The sequence below is a fragment of the Choloepus didactylus genome, chromosome 3, assembly GCF_015220235.1.
Source record: "Choloepus didactylus isolate mChoDid1 chromosome 3, mChoDid1.pri, whole genome shotgun sequence".
In the NCBI taxonomy this organism is placed as follows: Eukaryota; Metazoa; Chordata; class Mammalia; order Pilosa; family Megalonychidae; genus Choloepus; species Choloepus didactylus.
In genome coordinates, this window is record NC_051309.1 from 79,317,436 (window position 1) to 79,342,455 (window position 25,020).

The 25,020-nt window shown below is 36.5% G+C and overlaps 1 long non-coding RNA gene across 2 annotated transcripts in view; it reads right to left on the reverse strand.

The window, feature by feature from the left end:
• The window catches only part of LOC119529521, a 173,299-nt gene that overhangs the window by 15,959 nt on the left and 132,320 nt on the right, over window positions 1–25,020 (reverse strand). The window contains exon 9 of one of the 2 annotated variants that reach the window (XR_005215883.1): window positions 13,491–13,742. The exons of the other annotated variant lie outside the window; for it this stretch is intronic. This is a non-coding gene — a long non-coding RNA (uncharacterized LOC119529521). Of the gene's footprint in view, window positions 1–13,490; window positions 13,743–25,020 lie in introns of those variants that run through there. 2 annotated transcript variants of the gene reach the window in all.

The window sequence follows — 25,020 nt, forward strand, 5'->3', positions numbered from 1 at the left end:
TATTCTTATTGTACTATATCACCAACTTTTTATTGTTAGTTTTCCATGGTTTTCAGACAAAAACAGAATGGAAAAATAGTGAGCTTTGGAAAGAAAACTTTTCTAAACCTTTAGTCTATCCTCACCTCCCGCCTTCTGCAAATGCAATAAGCTAAATTCTGTACTTAATGTTCCATTGCTAGATTCCTCAGTTTATACTAAATTATAGGATCTTGAGTACATATGCATTTTTATGTATCTACAGATTGAAGAGACTGTAAATAACATTCTCAGCTTATGCATGTGCCTTTTATTGGACATTAAAGTCCTAGTGATAGCATATATTATACACATCCACACTGCCGCCTTTTATTGGACATTAAAGTCCTAGTGATAGCATATATTATACACATCCACACTGCCACATTTATTCATCTTTCTGCATTGTCATCTTTAATACATTTTGATTTGATTTCCTAAAGTAGCCAAACATGTCCATTTGATTCATTTTCTTTCCTAAATTAGATACATAACATTTTTCAGGGGAAAAAAAATGCAGCTTTTAAAAAATCTTGGCTTGGATAGTGACGTAGACAGTGGAAATTCCCGGAAAACCCTATGTGCTTGAGTGGCATTTGGAACTGAAGGGTAAACAAATACCCTAATTCCTGGACAAGTTTATTTCTGAGAGCTAACTTTTAAAATTGTGTTTGAAGACGTTCATCATAGGAATAGGTATTACTGAAGGCAGAGCTGCCCTTGTGCAAGATGATTTGGGTCACAGCTATGTCCATTAAACTGAAATTAAACAAAGATTTTTTTGAAAAGCATACCTCTATAACCAAGAAGGGTAGGGTTGGTGATTTTCCAGCTGTTTCCTTGCTGATCCATTGGAGTTTTTATTTAATGCCTTGCTTTCTGGATATCTTTTAAGTTGCCTTTCTTGATTTGGTGCTTTCCCAGTTACTATAACCCTTTAATTTTTTTCTGGAGCTCTGAGAAAGATGATCCTGCAAGGTTTTGCTTGTTGTGTAAAGCTTCCGTGGATAGACAGAATCCAAGGGTCTCACTCTGCCATTTGGTCACCTGAACCAATTCCAGAATCTGTGCTCTTACTATTGTTCTACATTTAATATCACATTATATAGTATTTAAATGAACCCATCTCTACAGGAATTAATGATAATAATTGTTTCAGTTTCTTTTTGCATGACAAGCATTGTTTTTATTTTCTCCTTAGGCAAAGGTATGCCAAAAGGTACCTCCTTTCCTTACTTGATTGCTACCTAGCAAACCCCAATGAAAATTCACTTGCCTTCCAGTTGGTTGAAATTTTTGTATGGCATGTGGGACAGAGAATGAATGGGCAGGATTTAGGATTTGTAGACCACATATTCTTTGAACTACTTCTATTAATACCCTGATAGTCTTGGTATTTTAATAGCATAATTTACTCTTACTCATGCTGGTTTAAGTTAATAAATTACATTTTGATAAAATTTCCCCCAATATATTAAAGATCCTAATGGAGCTCACTCTGGAACATAGTGGTGTGAAAAAGGAAATGGTTTCAGAGCCGGACAAGTTAGCATTATCCATGTGACCTTGGCAGATTAATTGACCTCCCCAAATCTCTGCTTCTCATCTTTAAAATAAAATAGTGTGGTACTGGCACAAGAACAGACATACAGACCAATGTAATAGAACTGACAGCTCAGAAATAAACCCACAAGTGTAGCCAATTGATATTTGCCAAGGATGTTAAGTCCACTCAATGGGAAAAGAATAGTCTCTTTAACAAATGGTGTTGGGAAAACTGGATATCCACATGCAAAATAATTAAAGCAGATCCCTACCTCACACCATATACAAAAATCAATTCACAATGGAACAATGACCTAAGTATAGGAACTAAAATCTATAAAACTCTTAGAAGAAAACCTAGGGAAATATCTTTAGGGCATGGCCTTGTATTAGGCAATGGAGCATTAGTTTGTGTGCCTATTTTTTACTTGTCTCTTTAGAAAGTGCAGTCACAGTATCAGACCTCATGTGAGCGATCCTCAGCTGCTTTCAGCCTCATCCTCTGCTCACTGTTCTCCAGCTGCACTGACCTCCTGATAGTTCCTCAAAGATATCAAGGTCTCCATCCTTAGATATTTCATACAGGCCTGAGACACTCTTCCCCAGTCCCCCATCTCCTGTTCAGCATCTACTCATTCTTCATGCCTCTGTTTAAAGGTTACTTCCTTTAACTTTTAAACAGAAAAGTCTTCCCCGACCACGGCACCCTAACATGCTCTCTTTGCACATTCTATTTCACACATATAAAGTGTGTATTTGTTTAGTATCTGTCACTCTTGCTATATTATATGATCCAGGAAGACAGAAACAATACACATAATAGATGTATTTTTTATTTTTATTTCATATTTTTATTTGTGGAACAGAGTCAGTGAATGACACATGGAATATTTTGAAACCATTTAGTTGAACTATAGCCCCATAGCCCTCAGGCCTTACTTTTTAATTGGCTCTGACTTTCATATCACTTAGTCCTTTTTTCATCATCATAAATGTATCCTAGAACCATAAAGTCCACCACAAATCTGTTTCCATTAGTCATGCATAAATTAACAAGTAACAACATGTTTTGAAATACAGTAAGTTAGAAAAAGGAAATACTTTGAAGCAATGGGAAGCACCTTTATTGCTGCACTTTAGATTCTGTCAGCCAGCCTCAAGATGGCTTAAAAACCCAGGTGGAACCCTATGGCCAAGTTTATTCAGACTTTCAAACCTAACAGCAATCTCCATGCATTCCAATGGTTAATTCTTCCATTCCTTTGTGTTAAAAATAATTGAATAAATTCAGACAATGTTTAAAACCAGTGTAAACAAGAATTGTGCAATAGATTTTTCCTTGAAATGGTGGCTCACTGAAATGGATGTGAAAACAGGAAAACAGGAAATTTCTCTTTAAGTTATGCACTCCAGAGTAGAGTGAACCAGCAGGCTATAGGAGGCAAGCTTTGTAGTGACGAAAGGATGGGTGACGTTTAGTTCCCACAGGAGGATGTGATTAACTTGTTCTGATAATTTCACTAGCTAGCAGGGAAATTAATCTTGTTAGGTTGTGGACTGGGTGGAGAGCAGCTTATCCAGCTGATAGAGGAACTAGCCAGGTGGGTGCCTTCCCCACTGAGTGGGCCGCATATCTGGTGAGAGCAGGGAACTCATGGTTAGACTTTTGGGGGCCTCTGAAGCTCAAAGATGTCAAGGGAGCACTTGAAATTTTAGGGGCTTCAATACAATTTCCCTCTGAGACTGTCTCCCTCAGCAAGCCTATCTAATACCACAGTGAGCTGGTTTGACTCTGTTATGTACCCCAGAAAAGCCATGCACATTTAATCTTGTGGGGGTAGATCTATTGTGGGTGGGACCTTTTGATCAGGTTCTTCCAATGTGACCAAGCCCATTGAAGGTGGATTTTAATCCACTTACTGGAGTCCTATATGAGAGGATATAAGACGGATGACACTGAGACAGCTCAGAGAAGCTAAGAAAAACAATGCCCCAGGAGAAAGCCATTTTGAGACCAGTCCCCAGCAGAGAAGACCAGCAGACATCACCATGTGCCTCCCCATGTGACAGAGGAACCCTGGATGCCAGCAGCATTTTCTCCGAGAAGGTATCCTCTTCTTGATGTCTTAATTTGGACATTTTCATGGCCTTAGAATTGTAACTTGTAATTTAATAAATCCCCATTGTTAAAAAGCCAGCCCATTTCTGGTATACTGCATCCCAGCAAACTTAGCAAACCAAAACACATGGCTTCAAGGACTCCATCCATGTGAACAGTTGTCCAGTCAGTACCCCCAGCACACAGATCACTGCTAGGGGGCAGCCCTGACTTTTCATCTGCCTGGACAACCCATCAGCCAAGGTAGTGTGTCCAAAAAAAATCTTAAGATTTTTAGCACAATCTACTTTGCATTATTTCTATATAGGCAGATGGTTTCTCTTCTCTGTTAAACTATCAGCTTCTTGTGAGTAAGAACTGAATCAGATTCAGCTATAGGTCCCTTCAGTGCTGGGCCTTCTGGTGGTCAGTGGATTATTGCAAGTTCAATATGCTCCCAAAGGACATGTCACAGGGTGGGAATTCAGAGGTCCCTCCATGTGGAAATGTTTACCATAGGTACCAGCGGAGGAGAGATGCCTTCGCAAAAAATAAAAAAAATAAAAAAAAATAAATCACTAAATTCTACTAACTGTAATAGCCAATATTTATTTTGCTTGGTGCTTTATACAATAACATCCCTGTAAAGTTGATATAATTCATCCCCGTTTTTTCACATGCAAAAACTGAGGTTTAGAGATGCCAGATAACTTGTCAGAATTATCAAGGACCAAGCAGAACTCGCATTTTTAACCAGCCTTGATTGCTACAAAGCCTTTGGCTTTTCCATTGCCCTAGGCTGCCTTAACCTCTGAGACAATACAGCTCAATTAAGGTGAAATAATTTGTTTTATATTTTCAGGAATGAACATCTAGATGAATTCTCCACTGGCATACAATTAACTAAAGTGTTGTAATTTTGCTTCCCTGAATTTGTAATTTCTGTACCTACCAATGCTCATTTTCTGTATCAGTTGAAAGAAACATTGCGGTACTTGATTCAAATTGAGATTCAACAGCATCTTAAAAAGCAGCGGAAAATATCCATGGGATTTTCTTTTATCAGTGTTACTCTTATACCCACATGAAGAATATTGTTGATGACCCATATAATCCAGATTCAGTGTCGGCCAATTGTTCATCATTTGTCGTTTAGAAGAAATATAGCATTCAACATCCCATGCAGAACAAGGGTTTTTAGGCAAGCAAATGCATTAGACTCTTGCCATCTATGTTGTTTATCTGGTCTTCATGAAAAGCTGACTGAAATTAATTGGAATCCATAAAAATGTTGACAAACATTTCATTAAAGATTTTGAAACAGGAAATTAGGTTAACTCGGGAGAATAATCATTTTATCCACTTTGAGGCAAGCTTTCAGAGTAGTTTGTCCAGTTGAAACAAAATGAGAGCCACATATGTAATTTTAAATTTACTAATAAACACACTATAAAAAGTAAGAAGAAATGGGTAAATTACTCTTAATAAAATACTTTATTTAACCCTATATATCCAAAATATTGTTGTGTAACATATAATCAATATAAACATCATTATTGAGATATTTTACATTATTTTTTTTACAATAACTCTGAAATCTGGTATATATTTCATACTTACAGCACATGACAATTGTAGTTAGCCACACTCCAAGTACTCAAAAGCTCAAGTTAATTTAAAACTGTTTGATACTAAAGGAGAGAATATACAAGATTCTGTTCTTTCCTTTATGCCCAGAGAATTGGCTGTCTTCAGTTTCTGAGCTTTCCCTTGCTCCAACCCCATTCATCTTTTTCTTTGGGTATTTGTGGGATTGCACCAGGCTCTGAAGTCACACAGTTAATAGCTTCACTTGGAGGCTAAACAGCATGAAAATTTGCTCAGCTTGATGATCAAATCCACCCTGAACCCAATTTCATGTTTTTATTAAAATAATAAATATTGTCATTGTATGACTTCTGATAGGAATTTTTAAAATGTTAGAACTATTAACCAACACCCTTGCCCCACCCCAGCATTACCTGAAGATTGGGTACAAATTAGTCAAAACCTGACACAGGGAGCCATCATCATATTAAAAACAAGTGAATAATTTTCTTGAAGTGAAATAGATTATGGGTTTGATCCTATTTATCATCCACAAATCTAACATGTTTTCCCTATGCCAAGGAATGAATCATCATCCCTTTCCACATCCTAATTTAATACCCATAAGTGGATTATTAGTTTGTATTATAACATTATTGCTATAAATAAGGCAAGGAGTCAGATAAGGGTTTGCAAATAGTTTTAGGTCTAGGATTCTTTTATTAATCTCATTTTCTTTTCTAGAAAAAGTAGAAAGAATATTTCTTCTCTAATTAGTTACTCAATCGAAGGAATACCAAAAGAAAAAATAAATTTGTCCCATTATTATTCTGTGTCAGATGAAGAAAAGAACATTAATGGCATCCCCACTATGTGGAGAGAACAGCAATGCTCTTGGCTGTCATATCCAAACTAGGTAGTCTTAAATAACTATATTAAAGACTTCCTAGAGCTAAATAAGAAGGACCCACACATAGCTACAATGGCCTCAGATGCCAAGCACACACACTTGATAGATGTTCCAGTATCAGTGGGAGATTTAAAAAAGGCCCATTCATCATCCCATCAGCAACCATGAAAACAGAAAGAAACTTATATGCTATTCCTCCACAAGGTGTATCTGTGTTCCATTTCAAAGACCGACAATTGGTTATATCACAACTGGCTGCCCTCAACCCTTCTATTCCTCCTTTGCTCTGTCTCATTTAGTCTCTCTTTCATTCCATTCTTCATATCTGCCTCTCCTACTATTTTGTGGGAAGGCACAAAAGCATGTAGTTATCATCTTTTCTTTATCTTCTTCCTTTTCATTATCATTAGTACTAACAGCCATGGTGCCTTGAGCACTTACTTTGCTGAAAGACCTGTACTAGGCACTTTACATGCAACCTCTTATTTAAACGTCAAAACAGAGGTGATCATTTATAGCACTATATATAGGTGATCATATAGAGATAATTATAGATGGATGAGGGCATTGGAACTCTGACACACAATCTCCCCAAGGCCACACACTTAGGAAATAGTGAATCTGGGTTTGAACTTTGTGCTGCTTGACTCCAATGCCTGTACTGAAAGCTATTACACTGTATTCTTGTATCTTCTCCCTCCACTCAATAAATACATATTGTATACATAAACACATGAACATAAATAAATAAAAGTATAATTAATTACATTCACTTTAAAATTTGTTCACCTGATCACCTTGCCATGGTGATCTCTCTGTAGCTACTCTTTTGGGCCACAGAGCAAACAGTGTGCGGATTTCAGCCCCAGGCCAAGAGATATGTCATATGGTGAGGACCCCAAACTCCTAGGATATTTAGCTCTTCTTGACCCTGACAGAGACCCCAGTATTAGGCAGAGGCACTGATATCTTCAAAGTTAGATGAAGACCATTAGCACCAAGAAGACATATCCTTAGTCTAATTCTTTAGCCTTGGGTCCTTAACGTCTACATGACATAAATGGGGGGTGAAGAATGAATGGCTACAGGGAATTGCCACCAGTTTTAAGAACATAATGCATTCTTCCGGTGCAGATCCCCCACCTGGACGTCTATCTCTGCTAATATGACTGAAGCTATCCCCATGCTTCTAATCACTTAATCTCATCACCACCTTCCCTTGAATGTCCCAAGCATGGCTCTGCTCACTTTCACTTCTTTCACCACATTTTATGCTCTTTTCATGGGATGATGGTATTTTGGAGGAACACGGGACCTTAGAGTGATGAGTGGGAAGGAGAGCTGACTGAGATCCTTCTCCTCTCCCTATCCACTGCTGAAAGAATAGCACTCTGTTCATCATTCCATTGTTCACCATGGATGCAGAAAAGCAGTCACAATGAACAATGGGAAATGGTCCCTTTACTTTTTACACTTAGGCACTTCCAGCTTTCTAGTCCCACTTCCTGCCATGCATCACTCCTGCTGTATGTACTAATAAAACCAAACGGCCTGTATTTCACTGGAAATGCCATGCTCTCATAGGTACATGCATCTATGCATGCAGTTCTCTATACATGGAGTGTCCCTCTTCCTCTATTTTTATTCATTTGACTAACTCCTTTCCATACTTCAAGACGCATCTCAGTTGTCATCTCTACCAGGTGGCTGCTGTGGGTTAAGTGAACCTACTAAGTGTAATCAGTACATACATCTTTAATTATAATTGCCATATTAGCTTGAAATTATCTGTGTGCATCTGCCGTTGCCTTTAGATTGTAAGAGATAGCCTAAAAAACGTCTTTATTTTTGTATTGACAGAAACTAGCACAGTGCCTAACACTCAGATTGTGATCAATAAATACTTTTTAAACTGGACTGAACCTCTCACCCTGATCCATAACCTGTTTCTTAAAATCAGAGATTTCTACATTAAACTTACAACTTTTAGGAGGTAGAAATGACTTTGTCTAGTAGCTGGCTTAGAGTCAAGTATAGGGACAATTTGAGTATGTGATAATTATGATGCTAAAAAACATAATTTAAGTAGTTTTCTTTTTAACTTTCCTAATTTGCATGAAAAAAATATTGACTACTTTTTACTTGTGTTATGAGCCATGGAGATAGTGATGAATGAGGTAAATTTAGTCTTAGCCTTCTTAGACCTTAGAGTTTATTTGCGGGGCAGACAATTAAACAAGAAATTGCAATACAATGTGGAAAGTTCAAGGTTTGGAGAAGCATCTAGCAGAACACCTAAACCAAAATGAGTTAATATCCTGCTAAAAAAATAGACAAGTTGGCATAGGAATGGTATATTTGTTACAGTGTCTGACTGCCCAAGGTTAACATCCTAACTTATTCACTTGTTAACTTTTTGAGTTTAAGGAGTGTAAGCTAATTTCATAACCTATCTGAGCATCAGTTTCTAACTTTGTAAAATACATCTTTTAAGGTGGTTGTTAAGATTAAGCAAAACAATATATGACATTTATAATTAGCAGACAAAATAACCAATTTGGGTTCAGAAATGGGAATTTCCAATCTGATAAAATTTGGAAGTCTTAGTAGTCCAGGACTTTGGGAATTAGCACGAAAGTACCTAGGATAGCTTTCCGCCTGCCCTTTAGATGGAACTAGAGCAGAGTCAGACTTTTCTTCTTGTTCTCACGTAGTATAACTTCTCATTTACGTTTCCAGTAAAAAAATAGTCTTAGTTCAATAAGTAACATATCCAATCCCATGTACAATCAAACTACATCTAAAATTAAAACATTTACTTTTATTCTTAGAGACTTTCTATCCTTTAGTTGACTAATTTATTATCAGTAAAGCTATTGAATGTTATCAATTGATATTCTGCGTCTATTAAAATAATAATAAGCTTTTCACCTTTAACTTGTCAATTATAGATACATCTGTGGTAGGCAGAATAATGGTCTTCCAAATGATATCCACATCCTAATCCCTGGAGCTTGTGTTTATAAACTTAGGTTTACAGCCACCTACAGTATAAAAAGAAGTGTGGTCAGATTCATCTCTCCTCCCTCACCTAGCGATGCTCCTCTCCCGCCACATGTTCTGACTTCTTTGATGGTATTGTCATGGTGCCTGATGATTGGTTCTCCTTGGGCCTGAAAGGTGTTTAAAGCTGACATATTTCTCTCATGAAGTGTCTTCATAGGGTCTGTAGGGCACCTTCCCTTCACTGGGTGTCTATCAATTGCAGTTCTCTTGATATATGTAAAGGCATAGGCTGGTTGCCTATGGCATATTCCCTAATAAGCATCCATAAATTACACCTTCTGATTCTTTTCTGTTAAGACTCCTTTTGCTTTTCTAGGTGGTCCTCTTGGACAGGATGTAAGAAAAACTATCTTATTCCTGCACATAGCCCACATCATGCTCACAGAATACACTGATGCATTCTTTGCTTCCGTATCCTCTCTGTAACTGGAATAGCCCTCTCTCCCTCTTTTTGCCTTGGGTTTCTAAGGCATGACATTGATCCATGTGTCACAAAAGTCCCTGGAAATATATATCAAGTCTTCTTGTCATGTTAAAGCCTATTCCTTTAGGATTTAGCTGAAGGAAAAGACCTTTCCCTCCATCTACGAGGAAGGAGTTGACTCATAGCACACCAACATCAATCTCTTCAAATTTTCACTCTTATTATCCAGCTCTCAAACTTATAACTTCAATGTGAGAGAGAGGTTTAAACCCGTTACATCTACCTCCATTGCAAATCCTGCAAGGTGGTTTCAAACTTCATTTTTAGAATGTGGCTCCTATTGCTTAGTCAAAAGTGAGACTGAAATATCTTTATTATTAACATCTATTACATACCTATTACATATGGTGAGATTAGACAGAATAGATAAGGCAAATCATTAGAGAAAAATAATTATTATGTTACCACTGTTGGTAAAGTTCACCAGGAAGATGTATGTATTCTAAAGGTGAGTAGTCCTAATAACACAGTCTCAATATACAAATCAAACATTTTAAGAAATTAAAAATCATAACTGAAAAAACTGTAAAAATACTAAGCAACTTTTAACACACTTTTCTAAGTAATTATTAGCTTATGAGCCCCCCAAATCTGTATGTATATAGAATATTCAAACAACAAAATTAGCAAGTTCAGTCTAATGGAAATATAGGGTGTGCACTGCTAATCTTTAAAAGTTGACTATGTAGTAGCCTATAACATGACTAATATCCAAGAATATCAAATATCAAAGAATTGACACCATACAAAATATATTCTTTGACCAAAATGCAGTTATGAGAAACATAAATAACAAAAAGTAACTAATGAAGTCATATTTATTTGGAAATTGAAAATCACACCCCAAAATAACTTATAAATCAAAGAAGAAATTCTAAAGATATTAGAATATACATTGAACTGAGTCACTTTGATATCCAAAATATAACAGTCTGAGAGATAAGAAGCTAATTTATAACTTAAAAAGTTGCACAGAGAAATTCAGATGTTAGAAAATAGGAAAGCTCCCCAAATAATTTTATTAGTGTAATCTTGATAACAAAACTAGAAATTGAGACTCTGAGGAAAGAGATTTAGAAGTTAGTCTCACCCATGACAATATTCCAAATTGAATATTATCAGGATAAATACATAATACAGATTACAACCAAACTGAGTTTGGTTTAAAAAAATATCATAAATTTAATGCCTTAAAACACTAGGAAGTTATTCATCACAGTTCTGGAGACCAGAAGTCTGAAATCAGTATCACTAAACTGAAATCAAGGTGTCAACAGGGCTGCACTCCCTCTGGAGGCTCTAGGAGAGATTCTGTTCTTTGCTTCTTCCAGTTTCTAGTGGCTGCCAACATTCCCTGGCTTGTGGTCACATCACTCCAATCTCTATTTCTGTAGTAACATTACATTTCCATCTACTTCTGCATCAAATTTTCTTCTGCCTCTTTCTTATAAAGAGGAATATAATCACATTTAAGACCCTCACAGATAATCCAGAATAATCTCAAAGTTCTTTCTGCCATATAAAGTAACAAATTCACAAGCTCCAGGGATTAGGATGTGGATATCATTTGGGAGACCATTATTCTGCCTACCATAGATGCATCTATAATTGACAAGTTAAAGGTGAAAAGCATATTATTATTTTAATAGACGCAGAATATCAGTTGATAACATTCAATAGCTTTAATGATAATAAATTAGTCAACTAAAGGATAGAAAGTCTCTAGGAATAAAAGTACCTTAACCTGGTAAAAAGCAGCTATAAAAAATATTCAAACTGCTTCAAGAGTGTTGAAATTATATCTAAGACAAAAAGTCAAGAATTAAAAATAAAATCTATAAGGTTTGGAAGAGAAGAAATAAAACTGTTTTTATATAGAAAAGCTAAACAAATCTACAGATAAATCAGAAGAATCAGTTAGTTGGATATAAAACCAATATGCCAAAGTCAATTGCATTCTTATGCATTAGAAACAGTTGTTAATATTAACAGAAATATAAGGTACTCAAGAACAAACATAAGATACATAGTTTGCAAAAATTTTATGTAACAAATTGTAAAATGTTATTCAAAGTAACCAAAGAAAACTTAAATAAGTAAAGAGATATAAAATGGAGAGATAAACCATATTCATGCTTAGGGAAACTTAATATCACAAAGATATGTACTTTCCCCTAATTAATTTCTAGTGGGTTGAATGTGGCCCCTTAGAAGATATTTCCATGTCCTAATTTCTGGAAGCTGTAAATACTGCTTCTTGGCAAAAATAGTGACAATATTACCTTCTACAGCAAAATATGTGATTAAATTAAGGATCTTAGGAGGAGTTTATCTAGTTGTTCCCTATATCTAGTAATAAGTGTCCTTTTAAGAGACACACAGAGGAGAGGACACACAGAGTAGAGGAGAAGGGCAATGTGGCCACAGATACAGAGATTCAAGTTATATAGCCACAAGTCAAAGAATGCCTATAGCCCACAGAAGCTGGAAGACACAAGGAATGGATTCTCCCCTTGGGCTTTGGAAGGGAATGTGGTTCTGCTGACATCTTGATTTCAGACCTCTGGCCTCCAGAATTGTGAGGGAATAAATTTCTGTTGTTTTAAGCTATGCTATTTGTGATAATTTGTTACAGCAACCACAGGAAACTAACATATAGCGATAAACCATGTTCATGGATAAGAAAACCATATCATAAAGATGCTTATTTCCTCCAAATTAACTGTATATTCAATGCAATTTCAATGAATTTAACATAAAATTTTTATGGAATTTGGCATTCTGAATCTAAAACCTATTTGATAAAACAAGGGGATAGAGCTGGCAAGTGATTTTTAAAGAAGGAAGAGAAGATGTGGTATATATCCTAGCAGATATCAAAACTTATTACAAAACTATAGTATTTAAAACTATGTGGTTCTTGGGCAAGGGAAGAATAATAGACTGGAATAGAATAAAGAACTCAACTAAAGAACCATGGATGCTTGAATTCCTCATATATTACAGAGGTAGCATTGAAGATCAGAGGGACTTAATAAACTATTCAATAAATGATGTCTGCATATTGGTTTTCCATATAGAAAGAAGTAAAATTAGAGACCTATATAATAAAAATCATAAAAATTTATTCCAGGTAGATTAAAATCTATATGTGAAAAACAAAGCAAAAATTTAAAAAGGTAATATAGTAAAATACCTTTATAATCTCTGGATAAGGACAGATTTCTTAAGGAAGATATAAAAAGCAACTACATACATACATGTATATATACATAATTAAAATATTGATTGATTTTACTACATTAAAATAAATCTGTTGCTTCAAAAGTCACCATTTTTTTTTCAAAAGGAGAAAGTCAAACTATAGTTTGAGAGAAGTTATTTGCAACATATTTAAAAGTTAATACCCAGAATATATAAAGAACATATAAAGATTAATAAGAAAAAAATACTAAGAAAAAAGTATGAACGGGTGACCCCATAAAAGGAGGAGCTCAAGTAGCTAATAAACATGAAAATATGCTCAGCCTCACTATTAATCATGTAAGTTTTAATTAAGATAACAATATTCTGCCATTTCATACCTTGCACATTCACAAAAATTAAAAAATCTTAGCAATTCTGATGAGAAATGATTTGAAATTAGAAGTCAATAAATGACACTTGTGATCTCCACTATACTTAGTTGATAGCCTCAGGATTCAGGAAGATGGAGAGAAAAATGCTGTCTTTATTATTGGTTATGGAAAAAATTAATTATAATTTCCCAGCTATTTCTCCCTCCCTGTAGCAGAAAAGATTCCTGCTCATCGCCATGTGAATTGGAAATGCACCCTGTGGGAAGAATATATTTTCCTACCTTATCTGAGCTGGAGCATAGAGCACACTTTGGCTAAAGGGATGTGAGTAGATTGACATTTACCCTTTTTGAGTAGAAACTTTAAGTTGAATTGTGTGGTTTGTCTTGGGCTTCCTTGCTTTTTCCTCACAGAACAGCATATTTCAGATAAAAGATATTCCAACTGCCTGGGTCCCTGGAATAAGAAATCACCTGGAATCAATCCAAGCTGAGCCAAGCACAGTCAAACTCAGTAGAGCTTAGTAGAGTGGCAGCTGGCCTACAACTTGTAAGTAACACGAGCAAGAAATAAATGTTTGTGGTCATTAGCCATTACTGTATTGTCATTGTTCGTTACCATAGAGAAAGCCAAATAATATGCTGACAAAGCTGAATGATATTTTGCCTAGTGTTAGAACTGTCTTTCACCTACCGACTAACTCAGTCCACCTTGAGGAGAATAAGGAGTGTGTAGGTGAGAAGCCAGATGCATTTAGGCAAATTCTTCCCAATGGAAACTAGAGAAGTGGGGAATAAATTTTCATCCATAACATACCCAAGTCATGACTATTCATTCCCCTTGGGGGAGGAGATGCCTATTAGAGGTTACCTATTAGAACAATTCTCTTCCCCTCTTTTTGAGGCCCCCCCTTCAATATCAATCAATGTTCATATGTGTATCTTTCTGAAAGTAGTCAGTATTGAATTAAGTCACAGTAGACTATTGATTGAATTAAGTTCAAGGCTACACTCTACCCAAGGCTGCATCTTCACCCTCTACTCTAATTTTTAACGCAAATTGTATACAGTCACATTGTCCAATATGGCTTATTAATCATTCTACAAATTAAAGAAGATTTAGATATTCTATTAATAAAATATCTATAACATAAAAATGCTCCAAATTAGAATGTAACCCTTCTCCCTTCATCAAATTCCCAGGGAGAATTAAACTTAAAAAATTTAAGTTCCAAAAAATTTAGAGTCCAAAAGAATTAAAACAGAGTTCAAATTATGCTATCCTTTTGAGTTAAATATAAAAATAAATTAAAGTTTGGAATTTCTTCCCTCCACCATTGCTAACACAGGGGATTCTTCTCTGCAACATGAATCAGAGAACAACCAGGGGTTGTCAGTCGTCCCTTCATGTCAGGACTCCAGGCCCACCAGACCTAATAACACAGTACTTGCATAGTCTTTTCAGCAAATGGGGTCTTGCTACTCATAGTCAGTCACTCACCAGAGAATGGCTTCAAACTGTAGGGATGAGCCAGGTAAGCAGGGTGTTATTGCACTTAGTGAGGTCAATGCCCTTCACTTCCTTCTGGAATCACCATCCTTCCTCCTTGGCCAAGTTTGAATGAGGAATGAGTCTATCATCTCCAACTGGGGATACAAATATCCCAGAAAGAGTATGCAGCCTTATGCTATGGAAAATGTTAGGCATGTTCCTGCTTAGCCCATGCTCAGTGTGTTTGGAATACCATGTTTCAGCTGCTAGGTTGAAGATCCAGCTGGAGATTTCTTGTAAAGGTTACATGAAATGTTACAGAACCAGCAAAATCAGCCGGTAGGTCTCTGGTAAGTTAAGACAATCACCTTAGAACAGATCCAGTTTTGCATATCCTAGCATCTAGTCTAACAGATCTTGTTTTGAATATCCTAGCATCTAATCTACACTTTTAATGCATTGCCCAAACAGACTCTGCCCCCAATTCCAGGGTTAAATTCCTTTGGGTAGAATTCCTGTACCACATAATTTAGATGCTTCTCATATATTCCTAAACTGGTCCCCAGTGCCACAGCCACTGCCAAACCCCATAAAGGCTCATAAAAAAGGGCTATTTTTGTGTGGGACTATTAGTTAGACACAAAGTAGAAAAAATATGTAGGACTGCATATTGTGTTCTGCAGCCTATACAGTCTATCAGGATCTGTGCCTGGAGACCTTGTGCCATAAGGTCCAGCACTGCTCAGAATTAGTTTAACTACACTTTTTCTTAAATGACATGTGGTTGACTACATTATCTGAGAATCTACGTTCCTGATGACCTCAGCTGGGCTAGTTTTAGGCATACCAAAAATGTAGTTTTTACCTTGGATCCTTAAATCAGCAGTTATAGATTGGAGAATGCTAGAATTCATGACATTGAATAAACTGCTCTTAACATAGTGACAGGCACAAAGATGAAGTATTCTCCAACTGATCCAGAGTATCCATCTTATGATGGGTTCGATTGCAACAGAGTAGTGCTGGAAATTAGCCATTCCTCAGACTAAGGGTACCATTGTACCTTCACTGAGAGTGGAACTACACCATATATTTATATTTTCACTCAGCCATGGTTCACAAAATCTGTCTACAGTAGAGTGATATATCCATCCTAGTTGATCTCTAGGTATATAGTCATGAGCTAGGAGGATCCATAACTTGTCAGGCATATCCTGACACTATCTGTAGGTTGTAATTACTATACCTTAGATCACATATTAGCCTCCTAAAGAAGTTACATGGTAGTAGTTTGTATTCCAATATACTGTGGTTACTCCTCTAAATGTTACATGTAGTAAGAACTTAGCCCAAACATTTCTCACAGCATCTGAAAGAGGACACAACTCCACATGTTTCCCTATTATTTGATACCCTTCTACCTGGGAAGAACCAATTGTCCCAGAATTTCATAGCAACAGATTTCCAGACATCCATGCCTCCCTATCTCTAGAATGTAGTGAATGGAATTATTAAAAAAAAAAAAAAAAAAAAAAAAAACAAGGATCAAGATTAATCAATAAACACCTGAAAAAGTGAGTTTTGGCCCTGGAGTTTCTTGGCCACAATGACAAGCTGGAGATGTGTATGGTTTCCATTAGCCTGTATGGGACAGAAGGGAAAAAAGAACAGAAGAAAAGAAAGATGATGTGCTTGTTTCCTTTACTGTAAAATCAATATTTCTCATAGATCTTGGGTTTATGCTGTATCTGTCCTATGTTAGTTTGGGCAGCCCCCAAAGAAGAGAGGCTTCTGAGCATGCATGTTATTTGGAATGTGACTCTAGAAAGCAGCAGTGAGAGAGTGGAGAAGGTGAAACAAGAAAAGGAGGAAACAGGTTTCTACTGTGAGCAACTGGGGGTTCATTCTCCCTGGAATCCCCTGAAGTACGTGGGAAATTCACCTCAGAATTGTCCCACCAAGGGTCTGGGAAGCTGGGGCATTTATCCATTGTCTCTGGGCCCTCATGGTTTGATGGCTGCCTTGAGGGAATTAAATCACTGATACTTCCAGACTGGCTTCAGAGCTGAGCGAACACTTGAGAAGAGAAGCTACCAGGATGCATAGGAACTGTCTATGACAGCTACAGATGAACTTAAAAGGTAAGTTGAGAAGATACAGTGTTGTGTATTAATAGTGTGCACTCTTATTTCTGGGTATTTTCTTGAGGCTTAGTAGCTTTTGATAAATCATTTCTTCTCTCAACCCTTTAGTGGTCCTTAGGCATTTTGGGACCTTTTGTAGTATGTGTAAAGTTTTAACTGTGCTGCAATGTCTATATTCAATGGCTATCTTGGGAATGCAAATATAGCTGAGAGCCCTATATATCCGTAATTGGGTATGGGCCTCGGCATGTAGATTTTAGACATGCTACAAGAGTTCTTGGAATTTTTTTATCTTAATTTCATCTTCCCTGCTCAAAGGAATCGGGTTGTCTTCTAAACCATGTGATTCCTATGCCTTAGTGGCCTGAAACATGTGTTGTGGGGCATATTCTATTGAATACTAGAAATTCTATCAAACAGCTGAGGGATTCATGCTTCATTGAATCTTTTGTAACTCTTGTATTTATAGGAAGGCAGGATCAATAAAATTTCCCAACCATCCATGGGTCTTTTCTTCTTTTTAATGCATTTTTTATTGTGAACTTTAACATATGTACATAGCAGTGATCACTTTCAAAGTACGATTTAACAAATAATTAGAGTGCAAATTTCAAAGAATGTTATGAGTTACAGTTCCACTATTGCAGTTATTTCTATTATTGTAAAATATAACATATATACAGATAGGTGTTAACTTTCCAAGTATAGCTCAACAAGCAGTTATATAAGTAATTTAAAAAAACGTTATGGGTTACAGTTACATAGTTTCAGTACTTTCCTTATTGTGAAATGTAGGATGTATACAGCAAGGTGAAAACTTTCAAAGCACAATTCAATGAATAACTATAGAGCAAATTTCAAAGAAAGTTATAGGTTACAGTTCCACCATTTCAGTTATTTCCTTCTTGCTATTTGAATACCCTAGCATTAAATATATATATATATATATATATATATATATATATATATATATATATAAAGTTTCAATATTTGTAATTCTTTGTTAAATCCTATCTTGTCTGTTGGTACCCCTTCCTCTCATTTAATCCTTTCTTGATCTTCAGGGGTGTCTAGGCAGTGACCACCCTAACTTGTTCATATTGAAAGGGGGTGTCAACATTATGGTGTAGAGGGCTGCATCTGATTGTTGTTCTTAAAGAGGCTGTTGCCTCTGGGTTTTAGGACTTGTCTGCTGGATTTAAGTTTCTGAGATAACACTTAGTAAGTGAATCTTTTATAGATTATCAGGTAGGGAACTAGGTATCTTGGGACTATAGTTGGTAAGCGCATGGCATACTGTGGCCATTTGGGATATCTAGCTGGAGCTTGCATAAGAGAAACCTCCAGGATAGCCTCTTGACTCTATTTGAGATCTCTTAGCACTATAACCTTATTTTATTACCTTTCTTTTCCCCACTTTTTGTCATGCAGGCATTTTCAATCCCTTGCTGCCAGGGCCAGGCTCATTCCTGGAAGTCATGTCTCATGTGGCCTGGGAAATACATTCTCTTGGGAATCATGTCCCATGTTTGGGGGGAAGTTAATGAATTTATTTGCCAAGTTGGGCTTAGAGAGAGAAAGGCCACATCTGAGCAACAAGAGAGGTTCTCTGGAGGTGCCTGTCAGGCATAATTATAGGAAAGCTTATCCTCTCATTTACAGCCCTAAGTTTCACAAGAGTAAGCCTCAAGATCAACGGCCTGATTTATTAAGTAGGGGGTTCCTAATTTCACATAACATATATTCTGCCCCAAGATAAATGGTCAGTTTCTCACATTATCTTCCTTAGTTGTACAATCATCTTCACTCTGACTTTTAAATAATTATCATAACATAAAACATCCCATAGCTCTTAGCAGCCACTAATTGTTCATCCCTAATGTGTAGTGTGTAGTGCTGGTGTAATATTCCTATTAAATATTGTCTATAATATGTAATGGGTAGTTTTTCCATAGACCACTATGTTGTTAACTTTTTGTACCAGTGTCATAACTTACAAGTATATCATGCTAACACCTATTTATGTTTGTAGTGCTACTCTTTGGGTTACATGCCTTTAAACAACTATTTTTGAGCGTGTTTGTCTTTAATGTGGCATTGATATGTATAATCCCATTAACAAACCATAATTACACTTGTCCATTCCCATACCATTAAGTTCACCCTCATTATCATATCTGTACATATTAGATTATCATTCCCATGGGACTTTTCTTGAGGATATAATGAGGTATACATCTTGTTTCCTTATATGCTTGGACCCTAATCCTTATTCAATTCAAAAAAGATTTTCAGCTGAGACTTTTCACCCTTTATTGAATGACTCATTCTTTATATTTGCTATCCATTCACCATAGTTGATAGAGCACTGTGCATTAAAGGTTGGAACTGTGTTAGATCACGCACATTACTCATAAGCTCTACCCTAAAAACTAGCCTATTCTCTATGAGCTTGGGGACTCACCACTTCCAATGTAGTGATTTGGTGCTTTGTTGAGAAAATGTAAAATCATCAAAAGCATCTCCTATTATTAAAATAAAATCCTGTCCTTAACCTTTCCTTGTCATTTGTCCTCATGGTCCTCTGATTTCCTGTTTTATAAGTTCTATGCTTCACAATTTTGGAAAGATTCCACAAGCAGTAGCTAAATAGTCTAGTATACCAGACCACCCTCACAATTCTTTTTGGTGTTAGGGACTTTACATCCACGTGCCTCAAATTTTGGGACCACGTACCCAATGCAGGAATGCTTTTCTAGATCCCATTGGCTTGTGTTGACCAAATTTATGTCTGGAATACCTCTTTCCTATATTCAATCAGTTTCTTTTGATTGAAATTTTCAGCTGCAAGAATTGAACATAAAAATTTGTGGGATTATAATTTTGTCAGAGACCCAGTTGTTACCCCAACCAATGTGTGGGGTCATCTGTCAATGATACTTGGCTTTTCGGATACTTTTAGCAATTAAGATTAATGTGGACATATAAATTTGGGAATTAATTTCAGCCAAACAAAACCACATTATGAAGACTTTAATCGGAAGGTGTGGTAATATTGTCATAGTCTCCTTACTTCCCATAAAGTATTTTCCCTCCATAACAAGCCCCCAATTCATTTTGAAGGAGAGGACAATATCTCTCAAAGCATTAAATTGTTGCCTCTGGCTCAAATCTTCCTCAGTGGGATTATAAAAGTAAATGAATAGCAACAACAGCAACAATAATTAGCTAACATCTTATTGAGTATATACTCTATACCAGAATTATGTTAAGGGCTTTGAATGTTTTATCTAACTTGATTCTAAAAACTTTTATAAGGCAGGTGCAATTATCATCCCATGTTTAGGTGAAGACACTGAGGATCCAGGGAGGTTGAATAATTTGGTAAATGGCAGAGCCAAGGCTCCTACTCTGTGGTTCACTTAAAAAATACTTTAGTTTTTAGTAGGCATTTTCTGGTGCTGAGTCAATTGTAAAATGGGAAAATTTCAAAATTGTATTATTTCAGAAAAAGTGTAAAGTCCCACTCTTTCACTAAGTCATCTATAGTCACTCAGCTCTGAAAACTGCTCATTTAAATATTTGTTTCAGATAAATTACACTATGTGCTGGTGATTCGTGGAGTGTTGATGATGATCTTTCAGTTAATGCACTGCTCTTTGAGAAGATGATGCCACTGATATGTTCCAACCATAAAAAGGGCATAAACTTTGTTGATTTCCTAACTGTGGTGATTCATTAGCTTTGATTTCCCTTGAAATGTTCACTGTATTTTAGGACAATATAATCCTTCCTGTGACCATTGTTGATTTGACTGTGCAAGGTTAAAGTAAATGAACTGCCCACATACATCCTCCCCACGTTCTTGCCCTCCATTGAACTGTGTTCTGACCAACTAAACCAAGTAAAGTAAACCAAAGAACTCTGGACAATAATTCCACCCACAGTCAGCCTGTCGAATTTTGCAATAGGTTTCAATAAAATTTCAAGAATATTGTTTCAATCCATCCTAGGACTGTCAATGTATATTCACTATCTATCAACATTAATCAATCTGTTTTAGAGTCTTTGATGAATATATTTACCAGAATGAAATTTCAGTAATACATTTCAGCCATTTAAATTACCTCAGATACCAAATTGGTGGTATTACTGGTACCAGATGGATCTTCATTTTTTTTGGAAAGACTCCTGGAATTGAAACTGAGTTTACCACACAAATACAGAAGCTGTGATTTGCTTTGTACTAGCTATGATATCTTGAGCAGCATATAAGACAGATATATCTCCATCTCTTCAGCTATGAAATGGGGTGATACCTCCCTATTGGAAGAATAACAATGTACAGATGGAGAAAAGACAGAGAAGAAATTTAAAAACTGTTAAAGAAAAAATATTATCACATTAAATCATGTTTCAGTTCTGGGAATTCTGAATGGGTTTTGAGGTCTCTGTAAACCATTTTCTCTGGCATAGCCTTTTCAATTAATATGTATCTTCCTTCTTATATTCTCCCTTTAAGACTACTCCTTTGGAAAATATAACAAGAAAGGCTTCTGTAATTCAATGATGTGTTCAGCTCTGCAGGAATTTCAAACAAGCACGTTTAAAACCCTTTCAACCAAAGAGCATGTTTAGCCCAACATGATCCACAGAGGTTAAAATTCACAAGTTCACAAGATAAGTCAACAGTTTGGTCATAGAATTCATTTGTATGAACAATGAACATTCCTATTCAATGACTTCCACCCAACAGGGAATTAAACAAGTAAAAAATGTTTGAACTTTAATAGTTTAAATTTGTTAGGACTTACTCAGCACTTCGGATTTCCTATATCAAATTTCCATAATTATTTGACTATTTATATGGACAGATTGGATACTGCTGGTATATAATGATGTGAGAGGAAAACCATGCCAAAAGTAATATGCTTATGTATGGGTGAGAAATTGACTTTATTGATCCTCATTTACTAATTTACCTCTTTCAAAATTGCACCTTTAAAATATAAATTTACTTGAAACGGCCAACTAAATAAAATACAAAAGGAAGGGTTGTAGGAAGAAAGTAGAGTAGCCAGCTCCAGGAATCATTCCCTCCACCAGAACACTATTGAACTGGCAGGAACTGTCTGAACCAACTATTTTGAAACTCTGGAGCCTAGTGGAACACTGTGCAGCATCCGGAAAGAGCTAGAGGCAGAGCCTGGTAAACTGCAGTAAATATCAGTGTATTTCACCCTCTGAGTGGCGACTATCATCCCCCAAACATGTGGCAGGCATTAGTGGGCACTGGACTACAGCCTGGGCTCCTGGTGCAGCTTGCTGGTGCCAGGGTGGGCTATAAAGACCCAGGCCTCTGAAATCTGCGTGTGTGTGTGTTGGGGATGGGGGGATTCTGATTGCAGATACTGCTTTAGATCAGCTGCTTTAGATCTCTGGGGGACCAGCTCTGAGGGTGGCTATTGCTCCATCCCCTTCAGACAAAAGCAGCAGAGGAGTCTTAAAGAAGCAGTATCTATATTTCTTCCCACTTTTCTCTTTCCATGTCCTGATTGGGAGCAAAAGTGGTTTGGAAAAGTCACAAATTAATGGCTCCAAACTTCAATGACAACAAAAACTAGCAGTCGCCAAAGAGTGGGAGAACTAGATTTCCAGAGTTATAGCAATGTACTACTCAGAATGTCCAGTTATCAACAAAAAATTACAAAGCACACAAAGAAACAGGAAAGTATAGCCCATTCACAGGACAGAAAAGTTTGTCAGAAGCAGAGAAAAAGGAACCCTTGTACACTGTCAGTGGGAATGTAAAATGGTGTAGCCACTGTGGAAAACAGTTTGGAGTTTCCTTAGAAAGTTAAACATGACGTTACCATATGACCTGGCAATTCCATTCCTAGGTAAGTACATAAAAGAGTTGAAAGCAGGGACTTGGACAGATACTTGTGCACCAATATTCATTGTAGCAGTATTCACAATAGCCAAAGGTATAGGTAATCCAAGTGTCCATGAATAAATGAATGGGTAAAGAAAATGTGGTATACCCAAACAATGGAATATTACCCAGCCACAAAAAGAAGTGAAGTGCTGGTGCATGCTACAACATAGATGCACCATGAAGACGTCATGTTGAGTGAAATAAGCCAGATATAAAAGGACAAATCTTGCATGATTTCTCTTACATGAAATGCTATAAGCAAATTCATAGAGACAGAAAGCAGAATAGTCATTACCAGCGATGGGTGGAGGAGGATATGGGGAGGTATTGATAAATGAGTATGAGTTTTGGTTTGGGATGAGGAAAATAGTCTGGAAATGGATAGTGATTAAAGTTACACAATATTGCCAATGTACCTAATGTCAAAGAATTGTCCACTTAAAATGGCTAAAATGATTTTTATGTTACATGTATTTTACAATGAAAAATAAATTATTAAATTTAAAAAAATACAAAAAATTTTGGTGAGATTTAAAGAAAGATACCTAGATGGTGAAGGTTGAGATTTTCTACAAAATACTTTCAAAGTAGGCTGTGATATCTTGAAAAATAGTATTGATTCAGGCCTGCTAGTAGTAAGTGTGGAAGAATGGCTACCAGCTAACATGTCCTTTGATAGTCCCCAAATAATCTTTCTACTCCATTTGGATGAACTTATCTGTTCTCTAAACAATCTGTGTGCCTTTTCATATGATTTTCTCTTTGTCAGAAGTCACTTTATCATACTGTCAATCTCCTTCAAGCCTCTACTTTGCAGTATTTCTGCTTCCCCAAAGCAGCATTGATGCACCTGCTTTCATACTTTCAATGCCATTTGTGCATTTTTTACCCAGAAATTTATTCATTCATTCATCAAGCATTTACTTAATACTTATTACATAACAGATGCCATGTCAGGCCACAGGGGTTACATAGTAAGTAATACATGGTCTCTACTATTAAAATGTTTAAAGTCCTATGCAAGGCTTCTTAATTGGACTCCCTGAAAGAGCTTTAAGGGTTCCTATTAACTTCCTGAAATTGTATGTTCAAATTTGTAGGTGTGTGCATGCATGAACTTCTCAGCAAAGAAGGTTTTAAGGTTTTAGCAGATTCTAAAGGAAATCAGGAGCTCCAAGAAGGTTCAGTGGAAAAGGTAATCAGCTGATTTAGTGGAAAAGAATAATAATCAGTTGATTACAAGGCACTATTTAATCAGTGATAAAATAGAAGCATGCGTAGGACCAAATATGAGGTGTATATAATGGAAACCAGAAAGTGGTAGTGCCTGAGAGGGTTTTGGGAGGAGGTGAAGTCTGGCTGAATCCTGAAGGTGGAATGAGAGGTAGCTCTGTTCATTTCTTCACAGGTAAATTTCTGGAACTCTTTTTCACTTCCTCATCACTCATTTATCTCTTAACTTACAGAAGTCTGGCTTCCACACCCACCACTTCACTGAAACTACTCTGTAGTAGTAGAAACAGTTCAGTTCTTATCTTACTTGACTCTATGCAGTATTTGAGCCTCCATCCTTCTAAGAATTTTTTCTTCTTTGCTTTTCTGATTCCTTGCTCTTGTGGCTTTCCTTCCACTTCTCTGAAGTCTATCTCCAAGGATTCTTTCCATATTTTCCTCTTATTTATTGGAGTTCTATCCTCAGATGCCTTCCTTTCTTAATCCAGCCTTTCTTCCTAACTCATCTCATGACCACTCATGGCTTCAGAGAATGCCTCTATGCTTTTACCCTCCAGTTCTCTATAATTCCACCCCAGAGTTCTCTCCTACAGTCCAGAAACTTCTAACCAGTTATCTATTATGCAATTCATCTGATATCCCATGGGTAGCTAACACTCAAGATGTTCAAAACAAAGACTCACCATCTTCTCTACAAACATATAGAAAGAATCTTTAATAAGTAGGAAAAAAGAGACAGATAATGCATGACTGGGAAGAGTCACTGTCCTTTATCCTCCTGTCTTAAACCCAGGACCTCCTCTGCCTGTCTAACTCTTCCTTCTTCCAGTCTTAAACTGGGTCCTACTATTTGCCTGACTACATTTTCCCTACTCCTCCTTATCCAGGAGTCATTAGATGCTCCCTCTCATTGGTTGCACAGCAAATA